General features: G+C 50.5%; 1 protein-coding gene across 3 annotated transcripts in view; it reads left to right on the top strand.

Moving 5' to 3' along the window:
• FAM168A (family with sequence similarity 168 member A) overlaps positions 1-21,295 on the top strand; it is a 187,295-nt gene that overhangs the window by 28,458 nt on the left and 137,542 nt on the right. The window lies entirely within an intron of this gene.

Genomic DNA, 21,295 nt, shown 5'->3' with positions numbered 1-21,295 from the left:
CTTAATGCAATCTATGTATTAAGGTGAAAAAACTTCAGTGTATAACGCAACCCACCCCTCCCCCCGAGCCCCCGTTTTACTTACCTGACCCGTCGAAAGTCCCACGCGGTCCCGATATCCTCTTCGACGCTCAGCCTGGCCGCTGGTTGGCTAGAGCGGATGGATTGAGAGCAGCGCAGACATTGGCTGGCGCTGCTGTCAATCACATCCAGTGACACGGCGCACGAGGGGCTCGCGCGCAGAAGCGAACGCATACGTGAGCAGCGCCCGCATATGTAAACTGTGTTCAAACCACACATGTGAGGTATCGCCGCGATCGTTAGAGCGAGAGCAATAATTCTAGCCCTAGACCTCCTCTGTAACTCAAAACATGCAACCTGTAGAATTTTTTAAACAGCGCCTATGGAGATTTTTAAAGGTAAAAGTTTGTCGCCATTCCACGAGCGGGCGCAATTTTGAAGCGTGTTGGGTATCAATTTACTTGGCGTAATGCCGCGTACACACTCGCGGTTCGTCTGATGGACCGTTTTCATCAGACGAACCGATCGTGTGTGGGCCCCATCGTTTTTTCCCCCCATCGGTCGAAAGTCGAAAAACACTTGAATAACTCTCGAGTGTGAAAGGGGCCTTAGAGGCTCCTCTCTTCTTTTTTATACTCAGTGGTGACATGACGCTACTCTTATATCAAGACATCGCTTGTATATCAAGTCAAAATCTAGTAAACAGTTTTGCTTGTCTTGCAAAACGCTCTCAAACCAAGTCACTCTTAAACCAAGGGTTAACTGTATTACCTATGGTGGTGTTCTGTCAATATCTGCAACCCATCAGAAACTCCAACCCCGTTGCGTCCGATTTATTAACCACTTGCTGCCCATTCTATTACAAAATGACGGCGGCAAAGTGGTTTCAATATCCTGACCTGACGTCATATGACATGACCCCGCAACACCGATCTAGGTAAAGAGTCTCTGACGGAAACTCTTTACCACGTGATCAGCTGTGTCCAATCACGGCTGATCACAATGTAAACAAGAAGAGCCGGTGATCGGCTTTTCCTCAATCACATCTGTCAGACGCGAGTAGAGGAGAGCCAATCGGCTGCTCCTCTGACAGGGGGGGTCTGTGCTGATCGATTATCAGCGCAGCCCCCCCGAGGATGCCCACACTAGACCACCAGGGATGCCACCGTAGACCACCAGGGATGCCAATCAGTGCCCACAATGGATTCCAATCAGTGCCCACAATGGGCATCCCTGATTGGCAGGCATTATTGTTTGGCACTGATTGGCATCCATCAGTACAATTTATTACAGTACATCCGTGCCACCTATCAGTGCCCATCCGTGCCACTTATCAGTGCCCATCCGTGCTGATCCATGCCGCCTATTCGTGCCCATCATCATTACTTTAATGAATTTAAAAAAAACTAGCCAGTAAAGTTAGCCCATTTTTTTTTTGTATAGACGTAAAAGATTTTGCGCCATGAGAATCGTGATCTTCATTCTAAGCAAAAACAATCGTGATTCTCATTTTGGCCAGAATCGTGCAGCTCTACTGTAGATGTTACGGTCAGCATTGCAGAGGCTCAGAAGGAGCAGGTGAGTGGTGTCATTGGTGGTCTTATTAGTGGTCTCATTGGTAGCCTCATTGGTGGTCTCATTGGCGGTCTCATTGGTGGTCTCATTAGTGGCCTCATTGGCGGTCTCATTGGCGGTCTCATTGGTGGTCTCATTGGTGACCTCATTAGTGGCCTCATTGGTGGTCTCATTGGCGGCCTCATTAGTGGTCTCATTGGTGACCTCATTAGTGGCCCCATTGGTGGTCTCATTGGCGGCCTCATTGGTGGTCTCATTAGTGGCCTCATTGGTGGTCTCATTGGTGACCTCATTAGTGGTCTCATTGGTGGCCTCATTAGTGGTCTCATTGGTGGCCTCATTGGTGGTCTCATTGGTGGTCTTATTAGTGGTCTCATTGGTGGTCTCATTGGTGGCCTCATTAGTGGTCTCATTGGTGGTCTTATCAGTGGTCTCATTGGTGGTCTCATTGGCGGTCTCATTGGTGACCTCATTAGGCCGCGTACACACGGTCAGACAAAACCGATGAGAATGGACGAGGTTCAGTTTCATCGGTCCAAACCGACCGTGTGTATAGCCCATTGGTCTGTTGTCCTTCGGTCCAAAATTGTAAAACATGTTTCAAAATCGAACCGATGGACCGCTGTCCGATCGGTCCGAACCGATGGTTAGTACAGAAAGCATTGGTTCAAAACCCGCGCATGCTCAGAATCAAGTCGACGCATGCTTGGAAGCATTGAACTTCGTTTTATTCAGCACGTTGTGTGTTTTACGTCACCGCGTTCTGACCCGATCGGATTTTGGAACGATGGTGTGTACGCACATCAGACCATCAGGCCACTTCAGCGGTGAACTGATGGAAATGGCCCGTCGGACCATTCTCATCGGTTTGGAACGACCGTGTGTACGTGGCCTTAGTGGTCTCATTGGCGGCCTCATTGGTGGTCTCATTGGCGGCCTCATTAGTGGTCTCATTGGTGGTCTTATTAGTGATCTCATTGGCGGTCTCATTAGTGATCTCATTGGTGGTCTTATTAGTGGTCTCATTGGTGGTCTCATTGGCGGCCTCATTAGTGGTCCCATTGGTGATCTCATTAGTGGTCTCATTGGTGGTCTTATTAGTGGTCTCATTGGCGGTCTCATTAGTGGTCTCATTGGCGGTTTAATTGGCGGCCTCATTAGTGGACTCATTGGCGGCCTCATTAGTGGTCTCATTGGCGGCCTCATTGGTGGTCTCATTGGTGACCTCATTAGTGGCCTCATTGGTGGTCTTATTAGTGGTCTCATTGGCGGTCTCATTGGTGACCTCATTAGTGGCCTCATTGGTGGTCTTATTAGTGGTCTCATTGGCGGTCTCATTGGTGGCCTCATTAGTGGTCCCATTGGCGGTCTCATTGGCGACCTTATTAGTGGTCTCATTGGTGGTCTCATTGGCGGTCTCATTAGTGGTCTCATTGGTGGTCTCATTAGTGGTCTCATTGGTGGCCTCATTGGTGACCTCATTGGTGGTCTCATTGGTGGTCTATGGTTCTCGGGTTTGAGTTGCGTTGGTGGCCCATCCAGAACCAATGCAGGTAAAGCGGCGTGTCGCTGTGGTGTCAATGAGCCCTCATTGTGTAGCATGGTCAGGCGGCGTTGATGGCTGCATTTTAAGACTCGTGGACAGATCAGAATACTCATCACTGGACTCCATTGAAGCAGGCTCAAGGAGCTGACCCCCCCCAGGCTCAAGGAGCTGACCCCCCCCCCCAGGCTCAAGGAGCTGACCCCCCCCCCCCAGGCTCAAGGAGCTGCCCCCCCCCCCCAGGACATGGAATGCACCCTCCTAGGCTAGGACAGACCTATGTCCTCCAATGCCCGGGACGTTCTCTTTATTCCCGTCTGGGCATTATGTGGGAAGGACAGAGGATTACCGGGGGGAGCGTGTGCCGTGATTGTACCTCTGTCAGCCTTTTGTTCTTCTTTTATCACCTCCTTTCCTCCTCTCACCACGGACCTGCTGTGACGCTTAACAAAGCCGCATAGAAAACGGGCAACTTCACCGCGGCCCATTGTGCAGGAAGGACGCGCGTCATCTCGCACCAGACCCAGGCTCAATGCAGAGCCCAGTGCGGTCCGATTTATATATATATATATATATATATATATGTATATATGTGTATATAATTCCCCCCCCCTGACCTCCGCGCAGATGTTTGTGCGGCGGCGCCCTTGTTATCCGGATACCTGTAGTGCTGGAGATAATTAATGCAGCCGTCGCGCGAGGCGAGGAAACCCATTTGGTATTCCGCAGCTGCCGCTGATGAGATTGACAAGCGGCGTGTTTTTGCAGATTGCCGCCCATGTACAAAATCATTTCGCCTTGTTCCCGGCGGCGTTCAGCTATTCCGGCCGATAAATATGCAAACCGCGTCAGGAAAAAAAAAATAAACAAGGTAGCAAAGTATCCCTTTCCGAATCGTCTTCATGGTTTGTGCACCTTGTAGAACAGCCAACAGTCTGATTAAAGAGAACCTGTCACCCTTCCCCCTACTACCCAGCTAGCCCCCCCCCCCCCCGAGGCATTAGAGCTTACAGGCGTCCTGAAGTACTTAACCACTTAAGACCCGGACCATTATGCAGGTTAAGGACCTGGCCCCTTTTTGCGTTTCGGCACTGCGTCGCTTTAACTGACAATTGCGCGGTCGTGCGACGTGGCTCCCAAACAAAATTGGCGTCCTTTTTTCCCCACAAATAGAGCTTTCTTTTGGTGGTATTTGATCACCTCTGCGGTTTTTATTTTTTGCGCTATAAACAAAAATAGAGCGACAATTTTGAAAAAAAAACAGTATTTTTTACTTTTTGCTATAATAAATATCCCCCAAAAGTATAAAAAAAACATTTATTTTCTCAGTTTAGGCCGATACGTATTCTTCTACCTATTTTTGTAAAAAAAAAAATCGCAATAAGCGTTTATTGATTGGTTTGCGCAAAATTTATAGCGTTTACAAAATAGGGGATAGTTTTATGACATTTTTATTAATAATTGTTTTTTTTTTACTAGTAATGGCGGCGATCAGCGTTTTTTTTTTGTGACTGCGACATTATGGCGGACACATCAGACAATTTTGACACATTTTTCGGACCATTGGCATTTTCACAGCCAAAAGTGCTATAAAAATGCACCGATTATTGTGAAAATGACACGGGCAGTCAAGGGGTTAACCACTAGGGGGCGCTAAGGGGATTAGTGTGCCCTAAGGGAGTGATTCTTACTGTAGGGGGAAGTGGCCGTAGGTGTGACGTCATTGCCTATATCAGGGAACAGACGATCAGTGACACTGCCACAGTGAAGAACGAGGAAGCTGTGTTTACACTCACCTCTCCCCGTTCTTCAGCTCCAGTGACCCGATCGCGGGACACCAGCGGTTATCGGTTCCGCAGGCTTCGGACCAGGTCGCGAGCGCGCACCGGCGACCCACGGCTGGGCTCTTAAAGGCCGTGCCATTCTGCCGACGTATATCGGCGTTAGGCGGTCCTTAACCACTTAAGGACCGCCTCCTGCACATTTACGTTGGCAGAATGGCACGGCTGGGCACATGCATGTACAGGTACGTCCTGTGCTAGTGCCCAGCCGTGGGTCGCGGGCGCGCGCCCGCGACCTGTTCCGAAACTCCGGACCCGATCGCCGCTGGAGTCCCGCGATCGGTCCCCGGAGCTGAAGAACGGGGAGAGTCGTGTGTAAACACACCTTCCCTGTTCTTCACTGTGGCGGCTGCATCGATCGAGTGATCCCTTTTATAGGGATACACAATCGATGACGTCACACCTACAGCCACACCTCCCTATAGTTAGAAACACATATGAGGTCACGCATAACCCCTACAGCGCTCCCTTGTGGTTAACTCCCAAACGGCAATTGTCATTTTCACAGTAATCAGTGCATTTTAAATGTATTTTTTGCTGTGAAAATGACAATGGTCCCAAAAATGTGTCAAAATTGTCCGAAGTGTCCGCCATAATGTCGCAGTCACGAAAAAAATCGCTGATCGCCGCCAATAGTAGTAAAAAAAAAATTAATAAAAATGCAATAAAACTATCCCCTATTTTGTAAACGCTATAAATTTTGAGCAAACCAATCGATAAACGCTTATTGCGATTTTTTTTATACCAAAAATAGGTAGAAGAATACGTATCGGCCTAAACTGAGGTAAAAAATGTTTTTTTATTTATTTTTGGGGGATATTTATTATAGCAAAAAGTAAAAAATATTGCATTTTTTTCAAAATTGACGCTCTATTTTTGTTTAAAGCGCAAAAAATAAAAACCGCAGAGGTGATCAAATACCACCAAAAGAAAGCTCTATTTGTGGGAAAAAAAGGACACCAATTTTGTTTGGGAGGCACGACCGCGCAATTGTCTGTTAAAGCGACGCAGTGTGGAATCGCAAAACCTGGCCGGGTCCTTTAGCTGCCTAAAGGTACGGGTCATAAGTGGTTAAAAGCAAATGATAAAAAAAAAAAAAAAAAAAAAGATTTGTTTACTTTCACCCTGGACTGATGTCGCTCAGGTCCTCCAAGGTCATAGAGGCGATCAAAGAGGATCTACTCTTTGATCCCCTGTGTGACTAACCGGATCGTTTCTCAGACAACTTGGCCGGGACTGGTAAGTCCAAGAGACACTGGCAAGCGGCAGGGACATCCCCTGCCGCCACTTCTAAAAGCATTCAGAGGCTCATGAGCTGATATCTTCAGCCATAACCCCCGGTAAACCACTTAGAAGCGTAACATACAGGGCTTTTTTTCAGCGGGAACACGGGGGAACGCAGTTCCGGCACTTCCAGCACTGAATGTATGTAATGGCAAGGGGTGGTTTGCTGGAGGGCAGATTGATGCTGGTTGCTGTGGGAATCTATTGCTGCTGGGGGTCTGTTGTTGGGGAGGTCTATTGTTGCTGGCGGGTGATCTGTTGTTACTGGCGGGTGATCTGTTGTTACTGGTGGATGATCTATTGTTGCTGGGGGGGGGGGTCATATGTTGCTGCAAGAGGTCTACAGTTGTGGGAGAGCCTATTGATGCTGGCTGGTCTATTGATGCTGGCTGCTGGAAGGTCTATTGTTGTTGGGGTTTTTTTTGTGGGGAGTTTATTGTTACTAGGTGATCTATTGTTGCTGGGGGGGGGGGGGGTACTGTTGCTGATTGCAGGGGATATATTTTACAGCTTTTCGCGCTATTAACAAATTCCATACAAATTCCATAGAGCCATAACGTGATGCTTTGGTTCTTTACTCTTGTAAAGGGGCAGCACAGAGAGGTGGGTAGGAGATTGAACCAATGGACAGTGCTCGGAGGTGGGTAGGGGGTGGAGACAAGAGGTGACTCAAAAGTTGGAGTACCTGCACCTATTTTCTGAGAAAAAAAGCCCTGGTAACATATATGTATATATATATATATATATATATATATATATTGTGGTCTTGAAGTGGTTAAAGCTAGCCTCCAGCCTTTAGTGAACTGGGACAAAAATGTGGCCCTGGACTTCATCCAGACTGGCCCAGGGCACAACACATCAGGGTACAGTGCACATCAGGGCACGATACAGAGCTCAGCACATCAGGGTACAGGGCCCAGCACATCAGGACACGAGGTACATCAGGGCACATCACACCACATTGAGTCATCAGATCACATCGGGGCACATCAGGGCACATCAGAGCACATCAGGACACGAGGCACATCAGGGCACAACACATACAGGGCACATCACACCACATTGAGTCATCAGATCACATCAGGGCACAGGGCACATCAGAGCACAGGGCACATCAGGGCACGGAGCACAGGGCACATCATGCATGACACAGGGCACATCAGGACACAGGGCACATTATGGGGCACATTGTTTACCAGCAATGCATGCAGAGTAGCGCAGGAAGCGTGTGTAATAAGTTCGCTCTCATGTCACACTGCGGCTGCTCCCCGCCCCCCCCGGCGGCCCCTCCTCTCTTCTCGTCCATCCCAGATGATGTCACAAGCAAATGGGGATGGACCAGAAAAGAGGAGGAGCCGCCAGGGGGCGGGGAGCAGCCGCAGTGTGACATGAGAGTGAACTTATTACACACGCTTTCTGCGCTACTCTACATGCATTTCTGGCTAAATCTCGATCTACCTGTCAGCGATTGACAGGTAGATCGCCCGGGGACCTCCGATCGGCCCACCGAGCCTCCCGGTAGTCCCGATGACCAGTCCATCCCTGGCCTTCAGTCTTGCACAGTCTTGCAGGCTCCTCTCCTGAACTGAAATTACTTACTCTGGAGGGCTGTTGTTTTCATTTTGTGTGATTGGTTCACAGCGATCACAAAGTACAGAGCCACTCTCATTGGTTCTTTTTATCTTTTCTGTGATCAGAAACTAAAACTTCCATTCAGGGCCGGTTCACATCACAGAACCGCAGTCCGGATGTGTTCCAGATACATTTCTGCATGTGCACTTTTTATTTCTTGTTTTGATGCGCCGGTTTTGATGCATTTTCAATGTGCGTTTTTCCCCTTTTTTGTATTTTTTCCCAGTTTCCAATTTTTTTTAAATATATTAATTCATTCATTTATTTATTTTTTGCCTTAATGTGTTCCAGTGCGTTGGTGGTAGAGTCTGATATGCGGAGGGAGGCCTCCAAGGCCCCTGGTAGAGTAAACAGGAGGTGCGGGAGTGCAGAGTTGCACAAGTGCCTAGCAGATGTGTTAGCAGTGGAGCTGGACCAGAGCTCATGGTACAGCCGCGATGGGACCAGGAACAGCTGTCCAGACTGGAGCTCAGGCAGGTGCAGGCAGGCTGGTTGGAGACACTGGTAAACAAGTCCAGAACAGACGTGGATGCAGGAGCAGAGTCAGGTGCAGGCAGGTTCGGGAACAGGCATGGATCAAGGTAGTAGAAGGGGCAGGCAGGAGCGTAGTCAAAAACAAGCCGGGGTCGGGTGCAGGCAGATAGCAGGAATAGTCGGGTAGGTCAACTGGAACAGGTACAGGCAAATGGACATCAGGGTAAACAATGTGCCCCATAATGTGCCCTGTGTCCTGATGTGCCCTGTGCCGCCCTGTGTCCTGATGTGCCCTGTGTCCTGATGTGCCCTGTGCCCTGATGTGCTATGTGCTCTGATGTGCCCCAAGCCCTGATGTGATCTGATGTGCCTCAATGTGGTGTGATGGGCCCTGATGTTCCCTGTACTCGTTGTGCCCTGATGTGCCTCGTGTCCTGATGTGCTGGGTTCTGTACCCTGATGTGCTGTGCCCTGTACCCTGATGTGCTGAGCTCTGTACCATGCCCTGATGTGCACTGTACCCTGATGTGTTGTGCCCTTGTTGCCATTCCGTTATGTACTAGCGTGCATGCGCGTGTGCATCGGTGCACGCAAGCGTGTGCCCGCGCAACCCTTCTCAGTGGGACGTTCAGTACGGGGGAACTTCTGTGGCCGCCATCTTGATTATTGGCGTGCCCTTCCTGACAGTGTGGTCCTCCCTGCAGCAGCTGAAAGCCGACGGGAGGGAGGAGGGGGATTGCCGGCTTTCAGCTGCTGCAGGGAGAACCACACAGAAGACGGATTCCAGAAATTTCCCCCCACCTGCCACATTGATCAAATGCTCTGTCCAAATGTGATTCCTCCTGCTCGGGGGGAGGGGGGGGACTGCAGCCCCCCCCCCCCATGCACCTGGGTGCCCGTGCATTAAGATGGCCCTGAATCTAAGCCAATCAGAGAAAGCCTGTAGCTAATGCTATATACGGTTCATACAGCGCTGACAGCGAGAGCATGTACGAGTGACAGCAAAGTTTAAGTGGGTCTCTACACCCGGGCAGCGAGACAAGCTAATTGGTTGAAACACCTCCGCCATCCATTGACGACGCCTACGTGTGGGTGTTAAAGCCCGCCCCCTCTTTGCTGTCGCACATACACCTTACGTGGGTGGCAAGCAGTTAAACACGGCCAACCGAATACAAGAATAGTGCTCCGGGCATGTATGTGAAGGAGGCGGGGTCTTGACATGTACGATCACATTGACGCACACACACGCATACGTGTATAGGAAACGATGCAATATAGAGCCCCATTCATAGACTGAAGAATCCCGTGACCCGGCCCATTGTGTCCCACAGCTGGTGTTTGACCTTCTGTCTGGTGTTGGATGTGTCCTTGTCCGCACATTGTCTCCTGACCACCGCTCTTGTTCAGCAATCAGCACTAAAAACGATCGCGCCTTCCTTTTCCTTGAGTATAATTGCCATTATTTCGCGTCGAGCGGCTTGTTTTATAGACTTGTAGCCGTCATTTTAACACATTTTTTTTATTTTATTTTGCCGCGTATTATTTATTATTCATCGGCTGCTCCGGCGGTGGCTTTTTATTTCTGAATCAAGCGACTGTTGTCTTGTTAATTGTTGCGCCACATTAAATGGCAGTTATCCATTCATGGTTAACTTAACGCGTTGTTTTCTGGGAGAAACGCGTCTCCAGGAAAGAGGATGTAAAGGGGAGCTAAACCTAAAACCATATTAGAAAGACGCAATTACAGTATGGCTGGGGGGGCGGAAAAATGGCTGGGGGGGGGGCGGAAAAACCTGCGGTGTACCCCCGGCTTCCCATAGACCTTCTATTAGATTGCGCATTTTTTGGTGTGTTTTCTGAAAGGACTTTTTTGCGTGTCGTGGGTTAACCACATGAAAAACCCACGGGTACACCTGCTCTGCGGCTGAAACTGGCCTAAAAGTACATTCACACTAGAGCTGCACGTTTAATCGCGGGGATAATCGCAATCTCGATTCTCCCCGCCCGCGGGATGACCTGTGATTTTCGGGTGCGGACATAATTTATTCTCACCTGTCCCATGTGCATGTGTCCCGGAAGTCGCTCACATTCCCCATCACCACCATCCTCCAATCCGCAGCAGGAACGTCATCATCCGCCGCCCGCTGCCGCGCCGCATGGCATGCCGAGATATGTAGTCCCGCCTCTGTTGTTAGTGAAGGGGGAGGTCTCCTTGTAGAACTACCAATCCCAGGATTCCTAGCGCACCTTTCAGGGGTTAGGGGGTGCAGATACCTGATCCTCGCACATGCGCAGTAGGGAATCGGGCAGTGAAGCCGCAAGGCTTCACTTCCTGATTCCCTTACCGAGGATGGCGGCGGAAGCAGCCGGGGACCGAGCGATTGCTCCTCCTCGTCTGCTGACATCGCGGGCGCGCTGGACAGGTAAGTATCCATTTTTTAAAGGTCAGCAGCTGCCGTATTTGTACGGGTGGACCTCCGCTTTAACTGACAGTTGCGCGGTCGTGCGACGTGGCTCCTAAACAAAATTGGCGTCCTTTTTTCCCCGCAAATAGAGCTTTATTTTGGTGGTATTTGATCACCTCTGCGGTTTTTATTTTTTGCGCTATAAACAAAAATAGAGTGACAATTTGGAAGAAAATCAATATTTTTTTACTTTTTGCTGTAATAAATATCCCCAAATAAAATATATATATAAAAAAAATTATTTCTTCCTCAGTTTAGGCTGATACGTATTCTTCTACATATTTTTGGTAAAAAAAAATCGCAATAAGCGTTTATTGATTGGTTTGCGCAAAAGTTATCGTGTCTACAAAATAGGGGATAGTTTCATGGCATTTTTATTATAATTTTTTTTTACTAGTAATGGGGGCGATCAGCGATTTTTATCGTGACTGCGACATTATGCCGGACACTTCGGACAGTTTTGACACTATTTTGGGACCATTGTCATTTATACAGCGAAAAGTGCTACTGATTACTGTGAAAATTACAATGGCAGAGAAAGGGTTAAAAACTTAGGGGGGTTTTCAAGGGGTTAACTGTGTTCCCTAGATGTGTTCTAACTGTAGGGGGCAGAAGCTCACTAGAACATGACATATCACTGCTCCCGATCACTAGGAACAGTAGATCCCTGTCATGTTGCTAGGCAGAAAAGGCCTTGTTTACATCTTCCCGTTCTGCCTCTCTGTGCCACGATCGCGGTGCCACCGGCAGGCATCGAGCCCGTGGGAACGCTCGTGCGGCGTGCACGCGCCTGCTAGCCGCCGATGACGCAGCGGCGTACGGGTACGTCGTTTTGCGCACCCGCGCTACTTTGCCGTACGTATATCAGCATGAGTCGGTCGGCAACTCAATGTCCATACCAAATGTAAATACTTTTATTGGCGCATGTTAACCACTTAACCCCCGGACCATATTGCTGGTCAAAGACCAGAGCACTTTTTGCGATTCGGCACTGCGTCGCTTTAACTGTCAATTGCGCGGTCGTGCGACGTGGCTGTCAAACAAAATTGGCGCCCTTTTTTCCCCCCACAAATAGAGCTTTCTTTTGGTGGTATTTTATCACCTCTGCGGTTATTAGTTTTTGCGCTATAAACAAAAATAGAGCGACAACTTTGAAAAAAATGAATATTTTTTTACTTTTAAATATCCCCCAAAAAGATATATATATATATATATATAAAAAAAATATGTTTTTTCTCAGTTTAGGCCGATACGTATTCTTCTACATATTTTTCGTACAAAAAAAATCGCAATAAGCGTTTATCGATTGGTTTGCGCAAAAGTTATAGCGTTTACAAAATAGGGGGTATTTTTATGGCATTTTTACTATTATTTTTTTTTACTAGTAATGGCGGCGATCAGCGTTTTTTTTTTTTTTATATAATATACATTACAAATTTAAGTCATTGTAACGGTTGATCCTCCAGCGATATTGCATGAGAGACTTGGCTGTTTCGGGACTCTCCCTCCTGATTGGCTGAGACACACAGTGGGTGCCATTGGCTCCTGCTGCTGTCAATCAGTGAGTCAGTGAGCCAATGAGGAGAGAGAGAGAGAGGGGGCAGGGGCCTAACCACGGCTCCTTGTCTGAATGGCCACAGAGAGCTGCGGCTCGGGTCCCCCCATAGCAAGCTGCTTGGGGGGGGGGGGGGGGGGGTTGATCCGTCAGATTAGGCGACCTGTGAAAATCGTGTCATGGAGCTGACGTTCCATCACCGCCATCTTGGTACACCCTGCACTCAGCCGCAGTATGCCTACAGCCTGAAGTCACCATCTTTTTACACCCACCTTACATTTCACACTTATTTTTACCACTTAACTGAGCTTATATAATGAAATACAGTATTTAGGGCTAGTTTACACTTTGCTTCAAAACAAGGCTTCGGACAGGCTTTGTTAAAGCTCTCTGAACGCTAATCAAAGCTCCCGCCACTAAATAAAATGGTTAGCTTACAGTACTGTTTACACCTGCTTTTGTTTGGGGCTTTGATGAGGCTTATGTGGGGCTTCAATGAGGCTTTGGTGGGGCTTCGATGAGGCTTATGTGGGGCTTCGATGAGGCTTTGGTGGGGTTTCGATGAGGCTTATGTGGGGCTTCGATGAGGCTTTGGTGGGTTTTCGATGAGGCTTATGTGGGGCTTCGATGAGGCTTTGGTGGGGTTTCGATGAGGCTTATGTGGGGCTTCGATGAGGCTTATGTGGGGCTTTGATGAGGCTTTGGTGGGGTTTCGATGAGGCTTATGTGGGGCTTCGATGAGGCTTATGTGGGGCTTCGATGAGGCTTATGTGGGGCTTCCATGAGGCTTATGTGGGGCTTCGATGAGGCTTTTATGAGGCTTATGTGGGGCTTTGATAAGGCTTATGTGGGGCTTTGATGAGGCTCATGTTGGGCTTTGATGAGGCTCATTTGGGGCTTTGATGAGGCTCATGTGGGGCTTTGATGAGGCTTATGTGGGGCTTCGATGAGGCTTTTATGAGGCTTATGTGGGGCTTTGATAAGGCTTATGTGGGGCTTTGATGAGGCTCATGTGGGGCTTCGATGAGGCTTATATGGGGCTTCGATGAGGCTTATAAGGGGCTTCGATGAGGCTTATAAGGGGCTTCGATGAGACTTTTATGAGGCTCATGTGGGGCTTTGATGAGGCTCATGTGGGGCTTTGATGAGGCTTATGTGGGGCTTTGATGAGGCTTATGTGGGGCTTTGATGAGGCTTTGGTGGGGCTTTTATGAGGCTTTGGTGGGGCTTCGATGAGGCTTTTGTGGGGCTTCGATGAGGCTTATGTGGGGCTTTGATGAGGCTTTTGTGGGGCTTTGATGAGGCTTTGGTGGGGCTTTGATGAGGCTTTGGTGGGGCTTTGATGAGGCTTTGGTGGGGCTTTTATGAGGCTTTGGTGGGACTTTGATGAGGCTTTGGTGGGGCTTTGATGAGGCTTTGGTGGGGCTTTGATGAGGATTTCCCCAAAAATATATATATTTTTTCCTCAGTTTAGGCCGAAACGTATTCTTCTACTTATTTTTGGTAAAAAAAAAATTGCAATAAGCGTTTATTGATTGGTTTGCGCAAAAGTTATAGCGTTTACAAAATAGGGGATAGTTTTAAGGCATTTTTATTAATATATATTTTTTTACTAGTAATGGCGGCGATCAGCGATTTTTTTCATGACTGCGACATTATGGCGGACACATCGGACACTTTTGACACATTTTTGGGACCATTGTCATCTTCACAGCGAAAAGTGCTATAAAAATGCACTGATTACTGTAAAAATTAACAATGGCAGTGAAGGAGTTAACCACTAGGGGGCGCTGAGGTGTTAAGTGTGCCCTAAGGGAGTGATTCTTACTGTAGGGGGCGGGGCTGGACGTGTGACGTCACTGATAGTCGTTCCCTATATCAGGGAACAGACGATCACTGACACTGAGTACACAGAGAAGAACGGGGAAGGTTTGTTTACACACAGCTCTCCCCGTTCTTCAGCTCCTGTGACCGATCGCGGGACACCGGCGCCGATCGTGTCCGCGGGCGCGGTCACGGAGCTGCGCACGCGACCCATGGCTGGGCTCTTAAAGGCGACGTACAGGTACGTGCCTGTGCCCAGCCGTGCCATTCTGCCTACGTATATCGGCGTTAGGCGGTCCTTAAGTGGTTAAGCGTAAGCCCACGCGGGGGCCTGTGTTTGCCCACATGATCATACTTAGGAGTTCTGGATATCCCGGTGCAGGAAGTCCCATTCATGTCAGTTGGGATGCAGCGCCTTTGCTCCCAATTTGGCATCAATGTGGGGGCCTGCCGGTGTGGGGCCACCGAATGCACACGGACTGTGTTTAGGAGCCCACGCCAAATTGGGATCAGTGTCAGTACAGCAACTGCATCCCAACTGACGTGAATGGGACTGCCTGCACTGGGATAGACTGCCCTCCTGTAGTCATAAAAAAAAAAAAACGGGCCCTTTAAGAATTTAAGAATGTCGTTTTTACTAATATTGACTGCAGCGTCGCCCCCTCTGGCTCTCGCCCCCTCTGGCTCTCTCCCCCTCTGGCTCTCTCCCCCTCTGGCTCTCGCCCCCTCTGGCTCTCTCCCCCTCTGGATCTCGCCCCCTCTGGCTCTCTCCCCCTCTGGATCTCGCCCCCTCTGGCTCTCTCCCCCTCTGGCTCTCTCCCCCTCTGGCTCTCTCCCCCTCTGGCTCGCTCTCTCCCCCTCTGGCTCTCGCCCCCTCTGGCTCTCTCCCCCTCTGGCTCTCGCCCCCTCTGGCTCTCTCCCCCTCTGGCTCTCTCCCCCTCTGGCTCTCTCCCCCTCTGGCTCTCTCCCCCTCTGGCTCTCTCCCCTCTGGCTCTCGCCCCCTCTGGCTCTCTCCCCCTCTGGCTCTCTCCCCCTCTGGCTCTCTCCCCCTCTGGCTCTCGCCCCCTCTGGCTCTCTCCCCCTCTGGCTCTCGCCCCCTCTGGCTCTCGCCCCCTCTGGCTCTCGCCCCCTCTGGCTCTCGCCCCCTCTGGCTCTCTCCCCCTCTGGCTCTCTCCCCCTCTGGCTCTCTCCCCCTCTGGCTCTCTCCCCTCTGGCTCTCTCCCCCTCTGGCTCTCTCCCCCTCTGGCTCTCGCCCCCTCTGGCTCTCGCCCCCTCTGGCTCTCTCCCCCTCTGGCTCTCGCCCCCTCTGGCTCTCTCCCCCTCTGGCTCTCTCCCCCTCTGGCTCTCGCCCCCTCTGGCTCTCGCCCCCTCTGGCTCTCGCCCCCTCTGGCTTTCGCAAATAACATACATTCATGCATTGCATAAATGTATGTTATTGTTGCCGGCCGCTGCCGCTGGTCTATTCAGGTGGCCGGATGGTGAGCGCCGGCCACCTGAATAACAGCAGCTGGTTGGCTGTGCGGACGTGCCTATTAGAGCCAGCGGCTTTCCGAGTACAGCCCTTGGCTCCCGGATGTCTTATCCTCGGACCGTACGTGGGGTGCGTCCCTTGGATAAGACTGACGGCCGTCTCAGCCAATCAGGTTCCCAGATTCTGGTTATCGGTAACCTGATTGGCTGAAGCGTCATCGAGGGCGGGAGAAGACATCGAGGGACATGGAAGCAGAAAGGTAAGTGCATTTTACAGGGCACAGCGGCAACAATGGGCACAGAGGCGACAAAGGGCACAGTGGCATGGCATTAATGGGTACAGTAATGACAAAGGGCACAGTGGCATGGCATCAATGGGTACAGTGGTGACAAAGGGCACAGTGGCGACAAAGGGCACAGTGGCATGGCATCAATGGGTACAGTGGTGACAAAGGGCACAGTGGCAACAATTAAAGGGCACAGTGACATGCACAGTGGCAACAATGGGCTCAGTGGCGACAATTAAAGGGCACAGTGGTGACAATTGGCACAGTGGCAAAAATTGAGGGGCACAGTGACTGCGTTTGATGGCATGGCACAGTGAATGCATTTGATGGCATGGCACAGTGGTGATAATTGATAGCACAGTGGCTGCGTTTGATGGCATGGCACAGTGGTGATAATTGATGGCACAGTGGCTGCGTTTGATGGCATGGCACAGTGGTGACAATTAATGGCACAGTGGCTGCATTTAATGGCATGGCACAGTGGTGACAATTGATGGCACAGTGGCTGCGTTTGATGGCATGGCACAGTGGCTGCGTTTGATGGCATGGCACAGTGGTGACAATTGATGGCACAGTGGCTGCGTTTGATGGCATGGCACAGTGGTGACAATTGATGGCACAGTGGCTGCATTTGATGGGCACAGTGAGGCTGCAATTTTTTTTTTGGTTGCGCCCCCCCAAAAATTTTGAGCACCAGCCGCCACTGGGGATAGATATGGAACACCCGTGCATCCCCTTACGGGCAAACGCGGCTCTCGCACCCCGTGTGAACAGGGCGCAAACGAGGACTGCAGCTTTCACCGGCTTAGTCTAGAAGGCGGGGGACGTCTGATTGTCGGGACACGGCAGAGGTCGCCGTCGTTGTGCAGAGCTGTCGGGAAGCGTCACGACCCTCCTGTACGTCTGGTGTAGGCGAAGCGGCTCCTTCTGAAAGCCATTAGCAGATGGATAAATTGGCAGCACGCTGTGCCCGCTGCATCTCCTGAATGGGGGGGATGAGGCCTGCTCCTCTGTCAGCGAGACATGGCCGCGTCCTCTGTAATGTGGTTACGCCATAAGAGAAACATCTTTAAACAATTTACGAGATCCCGAAATTCCTTCGTTGTAATCTGCGCACGGCAGCTGAAGTATGTGCAGACATCGGGGGCTCTGCAGGCATCGGGGGCTCTGCAGACATCGGGGGGCTCTGCAGGCATCGGGGGCTCTGCAGACATCGGGGGCTCTGCAGACATCGGGGGGCTCTGCAGACATCGGGGGCGCTGCAGACATCGGGGGGCTCTGCAGACATCGGGGGGCTCTGCAGACATCGGGGGCTCTGCAGACATCGGGGGGCTCTGCAGACATCGGGGGCTCTGCAGACATCGGGGGGCTCTGCAGGCATCGGGGGGCTCTGCAGGCATCGGGGGCTCTGCAGACATCGGGGGGCTCTGCAGACATCGGGGGGCTCTGCAGGCATCGGGGGCTCTGCAGACATCGGGGGGCTCTGCAGGCATCGGGGGCTCTGCAGGCATCGGGGGCTCTGCAGGCATCGGGGGGCTCTGCAGGCATCGGGGGCTCTGCAGACATCGGGGGCTCTGCAGACATCGGGGGGCTCTGCAGGCATCGGGGGCTCTGCAGACACCGGGGGCTCTGCAGACACCGGGGGCTCTGCAGACACCGGGGGCTCTGCAGGCATCGGGGGGCTCTGCAGGCATCGGGGCTCTGCAGACATCGGGGGGCTCTGCAGACATCGGGGGGCTCTGCAGGCATCGGGGGCTCTGCAGACATCGGGGGGGGCTCTGCAGACATCGGGGGCTCTGCAGACATCGGGGGGCTCTGCAGACATCGGGGGGCTCTGCAGACATCGGGGGGCTCTGCAGACATCGGGGGCTCTGCAGACATCGGGGGGCTCTGCAGACATCGGGGGCTCTGCAGACATCGGGGGGCTCTGCAGGCATCGGGGGGCTCTGCAGACTTTGGGGGCTCTGCAGACTTTGGGGGCTCTGCAGACAAAGCATTGCAGAAATAAAAGGGGTGTACAGACTTTTCTATGACTTCTTGTATTTCTTTGTATAGAGTGTAATTATATATGCATGGGGGGGGGGGGGGGGGGCATATATATTTTTTTTTAAACTGCTGTCCCGCCCCTTCCTTTCCTTTGTATCATGTGAACTTATTCATAAAATACAAAGGCTTCTGTGAATGGGCAGCAGAAAGAAAAGGGGCAGGCATAGCAGCTCTGTGTGTTTTCTCTCCTCTCACAGCCGACACAAAGATAAGTCCTAGAAGTTACATTCACCTAATTGGACTTAACTCATAGTGACACCATTCTGTGCCCATCGGTGATGCCATTCTGTGCCCATCAGTGAAACCAGTGTGTGCCCATCAGTGACGCCATTCAGTGCCCATCAGTGACTCCATTCTGTGCCCATCGGTGACGCCATTCTGTGCCCATCGGTGACGCCATTCTGTGCCCATCAGTGAAACCAGTGTGTGCCCATCATTGACACCATTCTGTGCCCATCAGTGACTCTATTCTGTGCCCATCAGTTGTGCCACTCAGTGCCCATCAGTGACACGTGTGTGCCTATTACTGACACCAGTCTGTGCCCATCAGTGACACCAGTCTGTGACCACCAGTGAGACCAATCTATGCCCATCAGTTATGCCACTCAGTGCCCATCAGTGACACGTGTGTGCCCCTTACTGACATCAGTCTGTGCACATCAGTGACACCAGTGAGGCCAATCTATGCCCATCAGTTATGCCACTCAGTGCCCATCAGTGACACGTGTGTGCCCCTTACTGACACCAGTCTGTGCCCATCAGTGACACCAGTGAGGCCAATCTATGCCCATCAGTTATGCCACTCAGTGCCCATCAGTGACACGTGTGTGCCCCTTACTGACACCAGTCTGTGCCCATCAGTGACACCAGTGAGGCCAATCTATGCCCATCAGTTATGCCACTCAGTGCCCATCAGTGACACGTGTGTGCCCCTTACTGACACCAGTCTGTGCCCATCAGTGACACCAGTGAGGCCAATCTATGCCCATCAGTTATGCCACTCAGTGCCCATCAGTGACACGTGTGTGCCCCTTACTGACACCAGTCTGTGCCCATCAGTGACACCAGTGAGGCCAATCTATGCCCATCAGTTATGCCACTCAGTGCTGCATATTGGCGCCTCCTCATCAGCGTACATCAGTGAAGTAGACAATATACTTTTTTGCAACATGTTTTCCTTGTAATAGGAATAAAAGTGATCCAAAAAAATTAATAAAAAGTGTAAAAAATAAATAAAAATGAAGTAAAATAAAAATAAAATAATTATTATTTTTTAAACGCCCCTGTCCCCGGTAGCGCGCGCTCAGAAGCGTACACGCATGTAAGTCCCGCCCACATATGTAAACGCCGTTCAAACCCCACAAGTGAGGTATCGCCGCGTGCGTTAGAGCGAGAGCAATAATTCTATCCCTAGACCTCCTCTGTTACTCGAAAATAGTAACCTGTAAAAAAATGTAAAGCGTCGCCTATGGTGATTTTTAAGTACCGAAGTTTGGCGCCATTCCACGAGTGTGCGCAATTTTAAAGCGTGGCATGTTAGGTATCTATTTACTCGGCGTAACATCATCTTTCACATTATACAAAAAAATCGGGCAAACTTTGCTGTTTTTGTTGTTTTTTAATTCATGAAACCGTTTTTTTCCAGAAAAAAGGCGTAATTGCGCAATTACCGTGCGAGAAAAAAAGTTGCAATGACCGCCATTTTATTCTCTATGGTGTCTGCTAAAAAATATATATATATAATGTTTGGGGGTTCTGATTAATTTTCTATCAATTTGTTTTCGATTTTTACATGAAGGAGAGAAGTGCCAGAATAGGCGCGGTGGAGTAGTGGTTAAGCCTTGCAAAGGCCGTCTCCTTGTATCTTCTGGTCTCTCCATGGGGAAGACCCTCCTCTGTGCTCCTTTATAGCTTTTCAGAGCGTACTGAGGGCACGTTATATTTTGGGTCAAGGGCGGGTGAGGGGAGAAGTTTGGAGAAAATGTTCATCCTTCACCCAACGTTCCTTATTTTCGGAAAAGAGGGATAACTGGTGGGGCGGCTCTATGTGATGAGGAACAGCGATCCCCGCGGGTCGTAGGATCTGAGGTGAGAACTGTCTGTGCTGCCCGGTAACGGCTTGATTGAAAAAACAAAAATAAAATAACTTTAAAGGAAAATTCCACCTTTTGGGTAATTGGTCCTCAGACCTCCTGACGAAGTCATCTGTGGCCGGTATCTGTAGGGTTTGTGATAGGCCTCATTCGCACCTCAGCTTGACGCTACAAAGCGCTGGAGGAGAGAAAAAAAATAAATATCTCTCTATGGGAGTGGTCTCCAAACTGCGGCCCGGGGGGGCCAGATGTGGCCCTTTGCTTGCTTTTACCCGGCCCTTGGGGCCATTATCCACCCCCCAATGACACCAATGAGAGGACACAATTCCTCCCAATGAGACCAACAATGAGGCCCAATGACACTCAATAATGGGGCACAATTCCTCCCAAGGGGGCCCAATGACACTCAATAATGGGGCACATTTCATCCCAATGAGACCAACAATGGGGCCCAATGACACTCAATAATGGGGCACAATTCCTCCCAAGGGGGCCCAATGACACCCAATAATGGGGCACAATTCATCCCAATGGGGCCCAATGACACCCAATAATGGGGCACAATTCATCCCAATGGGGCCCAATGACACCCAATAATGGAGCACAATTCCTCCCAAGGGGGCCCAATGACACCCAATAATGGGGCACAATTCCTCCCAAGGGGGCCCAATGACACCCAATAATGGGGCACAATTCCTCCCAATGAGACCAACAATGGGGCCCAATGACACCCAATAATGGAGCACAATTCCTCCCAATGGGGCCCAATAATACTCAATAATGGGGCACAATTCCTCCCAATGAGACCAACAATGGGGCCCAATGACACCCAATAATGGAGCACAATTCCTCCCAATGGGGCCCAATGACACTCAATAATGGGGCACAATTCATCCCAATAAGACCAACAATGGGGCCCAATGACACCCAATAATGGAGCTGAGAGGGGGTATTTGTACTGGATGGGGGTGAAGATTTTTAAGAGGGGGAATATTGGGGGGGGGGGGTATTTGTGCTGAGAGGGGGGATGAGGGAAGGAGAAAGAGGAATTGTGCTAGGAGGGGGTATATGGGGGTAAGGGGCACTCTGCACATAGTTCTTTAGACGATGGGAGGAGGGGTGGGGTGACACCATGTTTTACCGCACCAGGTGACACCAACCCTAGTGACGCCACTGAGAATACATA

The sequence above is a fragment of the Rana temporaria genome, chromosome 2 (assembly GCF_905171775.1).
Source record: "Rana temporaria chromosome 2, aRanTem1.1, whole genome shotgun sequence".
Taxonomy (NCBI): domain Eukaryota; kingdom Metazoa; phylum Chordata; class Amphibia; order Anura; family Ranidae; genus Rana; species Rana temporaria.
The sequence above is the reverse complement of the archived record's forward strand: the minus strand, read 5'-3'. Positions and strand labels throughout refer to the sequence as shown.